Raw genomic sequence first — 4,044 nt, forward strand, 5'->3', positions numbered from 1 at the left:
CTATTTTGAACGGTTATACGGGGAAGTTTCATTATGGAAGCTGTAGTAGAGTTTCATGGATTTAAAGATAATCAAAACAGATTTATTGTAAAGGAGCTCGCTATTGTTGCAAAAACATATAGGACACATTTAATTTTTCGAAACCCGTACCCTTTCAACTGTCTAAACGAAAAAATGAAGCGTACAGCAAGATGGCTAACCAAACGTTTCCATCACATCGATTGGTACTATGGCGATATTGAGTATGATTTAAAATTTATTAAAGAGCTATGTAAGCCGTTTATTGCCCTACATACAAAAGGTTTTGAGAAAGCTCAATTCCTCAGAGGGTTGCATGATAATGTAATTGAAATTGAGAGTAATATGAATATAAATGATAATAGTAGTGAAATAGTTTGCTTTTACCATAAAGATAAATACAACAGTAACTGTGCTCTACGTTCTGCTGAGTACTACGCAAAAGAGTTACTCTGGGCTTAAAATCTGTATTCTGTCACCTACTCAAAGACCGAGCTAAGCCGTTGTAAGTCCTAGAGCGGATGCTGGGTTGGTTTAGACGCCGTAGAACGATGGTTTCCCATGATAGGCACAAAACCTAGTAAATTGAGGAGTTTAGATTTAGAAGAACCTAAGCTACTCCTTGGAACGGTTTAGTGTTCTGTCACCTGCTCAAAGGCAAGGCTAAGCTATACATAGAGTAGACGCATGGATACAGACCCCCCAAACCTAGTAAATTGAGGCGTTCGGATTGGAAAGAATCTGTGCTACTCCTTGGAACGGTTTGGTATGGCCCGTAGGAATGGCAGGACCGAGAGCCACAAAAAAAGACATAAAAATCAAAATATAAAAAAAACATTTTATTTAAGCCGTGGGGTAGGCCTACTGGGGATGATGCCCACGTTAAATATATATCAACGCGCCGAGACCCGTACGGCCTAGCTTAACAGCTTACCGTGGTGTGGAAACTTGGGTCACCTAAGTAAAATTAGATTTTAAAAAGTAGTAACTTACCATTCAGTCTCCTCCTCTCCTTCCTCGCCTTCCTGTATGTCCTCGCCTTCCTCGCCTTTCCTCCGCTTTGTGTACGTACTCCCCACATTGTCCAAGACTCTTACGTCTATCAATCATATAAGAGGATTATTAGAAATACTAGATTAACCTCATCTATAACAGCTCAAATATTTACCATAATGTTTTTTACAGAATAATCTTATATCTTAATAACTGTGTTTTCCATACGCACCCTCAAGAGTAATATCATTTCCACCAGACACTCATCTCACGATGTCAAAGTATAAATAATTCTTAAAAACGAGTTCCCACCATAACTGTTTTACAGCAGAACTATACTGTTTTTAAGTATTTATTTAATTTAATTTTATCATAAGTTAAAGCAATTATTACATTGAGAATATTATTAGAGAGCAATTTACACACAAAACCTTTTTAAAAAAAAAATTTCTTGTATAAAAAGTATTTAGATAGAATTTATTAACAATATATAGTTACCAATTATTCCTCTTTCTCCACTTCATGATCACATGTAGTGTCATCTTCCAGATTAAAGTGAATGATTATAATCTCAAATCGGGTCCTCCTTGAGCATCTATAAGTTATATGAAAATTATTAAACTAATAGAAACAAATATATGTTTACCTAAAGAATAGTTTTAAAAACCTTAGAGAAATACATTTTGAAAGAAATAAAAACTAAGTTTAAAGATACATACTGACAACATAGATAAATCCCGCTATCCCCGAGTTCCTCAAAGGTCCAACAGACCACATAACGTGTACATGCCCAGCAGATGCGTGGAGCCGGCATAGTTGGAATGATAGTGATAGGAAGTGAAGCGTTGAAGGGGGTGGGGACATGAATGTGGTGGGTCAACACTTTCACTTTCGCTGAGGTTGCCACTTCCTCCTCCATGCGTATATAAGATGAAATTGCTATTCATTATATCGTTACTTGCAAGAAAAGAAATTCTCCACATTCATCACTACAAGGTAAATATTGCTACTGTAGTTTTAGTCTGATAGATATTGGTCTCCCTCGCATACTTGTTAGGAATCAAAACACTACTTCACCCTATCAATTATAATCTACACTCTTCACTGCAAGGTAAATATCGCTACTGTAGTTTTAGCCTGATAGATATTGGTCTCCCTCGCATACTTGTTAGGGGCTCTAAAACACTTATCATCCTATCAAGTATTAAGACACTCATTTACCTGTATGGTTTTAGATGGATCTTTCTGCCAGACTAGAGTCATGTGAAGTGCTTTCATCCCCATTGAAGATTGCTGTTAGAGACCTTACGGAGCCGGCCAAGATCAAAGGGGCAAAGAGAATCAGCACACGGTTCGGAACTACAGTTATTGTCCTGGACGTGACCACATCTTCTGGGGAGGAAAGAATCACCTTTTTACCATCAAGGTTCACAGCCGTCCTCACTGATGAGGATCTGGAATTTTTGACAAGCTCAAGAATTTATAGTATAAAATGTACTGGTATGCAGGGGAATTCCCCCAATGTACGTATCTACAAGCACTAACACCATAATGTGTTTATAGAATAAATAATTTTATATCTTAATAACTGTGTTTTCAATTCCATATACACCCTCGAGAGTAATATTATTTCCACCAGACACACATCTCACGATGTCAAAGTATAACTGTTTTACAGCAGACCAATACTGTTTCTAAGTATTTATTTAATTTAATTATAAGTTGAAGCAATTATTACATAGAAAATATTTATAGAGAGCAATTTACAAACAAAACCTTTATTAAAATTAAAATAGAATTTATTAACAATATATAGTTACCAATTATTTTAACTTGACAACGGTAAAGAGTTGTGATAGTGAATTACTAAAATTGTATCTTGATAGTGTTTATGATTGGCATAAAATAACAAAACACCTATGGTATTTCAGTGACTTACCTGCTGATACTAGCTAGCTGGGTACCGTACATATTATGGCAATAGATACGCGTATTTGTTAAACCTAAAACATATAGAATATTTAATCAGCAGAGTTTTCTGTTCATATATATATACAAAAATGTTCGTCTAGGTGTGCAAACTGGCTTTAGATTTTCGACCTTGTATAAAAGTCAAACTGGTGTATATGACTGCTAACATAATTGAAAAGCATTAGCTCTGGATTAGAAAATACTGTAATTCAAAGTTATTTAGTTTACTACAGTATTACCTACTATAAAATATGGAGTTTTAGACAATAAACATTCATTCGTACTTACTTCTTAACACTTTAATTTACATTATATTCTACGCCCGTTTAATAAAAAAAGTTTAAAGGTTTTAGAACTACACTGAGCAAGAACAATAATCCACGAGTATACAGAGTTTCTAGAAATCAAATAGCGCGCTTATCTAATTGTTACACATTACCGTTATCATAACTATTGTACAGATAACATAATGGCAACTTAACCACTATCTTAATGTGGAGAAAGAATCTGTAACTTTTCCTTTACAATGTGAAAATAAAATTTGAAACCAACATTGAATATTTTCAACTTATTATGACAACTTCGTAAGAGATTGACGATAATAATTCTGCTCCAGGTGAGCCAAAGGTTGTTTACAAGCCTAACTCTATCAAAAAATCAATTTGACATGAATTTAAAACAACACGGATAATTATCAGGTTTAGAGTTAAAAACCACCTGTATATTGTATCGTTTTTATTCCTCTGTTTCCTTAATAATACCGGATATGAAACGTCTGACAAGGATCGAAACAACCCAGTCGGGTTAAAATCGAACCCGTGAACCTTCAGCGCTAACCCTAACCAAAAATAACACTTTTGGTAGGTTTTAGAAGGACCAATTTATGCTCAGCGGTAAAGTTCCACTTAAGCCATCTTTTTAAACAATGGTGATTATAATTTCTTTCGCATTTGTTATATGTAGGTAGAAGTGTTTCTTTAGAGATATGCCTTTTAGTACAGCTAATTACAAGGCATTGTATCAAGTTTCACCAAACATAAGATTAAATACAATCTTTGACAT

The 4,044-nt window shown here is 34.8% G+C and overlaps 1 long non-coding RNA gene across 1 annotated transcript; it reads right to left on the reverse strand.

Annotated features, from left to right (window-relative positions):
* Nucleotides 1-1,017: 1,017 nt before the first annotated feature.
* On the reverse strand, nucleotides 1,018-2,438 carry LOC129002004 (uncharacterized). Its single transcript, XR_008491521.1, has 3 exons — nucleotides 2,233-2,438; nucleotides 1,510-1,606; nucleotides 1,018-1,117 (listed from the first exon to the last, which is right to left on the reverse strand). It is a non-coding gene; the product is annotated as an uncharacterized LOC129002004 (long non-coding RNA).
* Nucleotides 2,439-4,044: the final 1,606 nt, after the last annotated feature.

Source organism: Macrosteles quadrilineatus, unplaced genomic scaffold, assembly GCF_028750875.1.
Source record: "Macrosteles quadrilineatus isolate MER2022 unplaced genomic scaffold, UCM_ALF_1.0 Scaffold_9__3_contigs__length_116548681, whole genome shotgun sequence".
NCBI classification, from domain to species: domain Eukaryota; kingdom Metazoa; phylum Arthropoda; class Insecta; order Hemiptera; family Cicadellidae; genus Macrosteles; species Macrosteles quadrilineatus.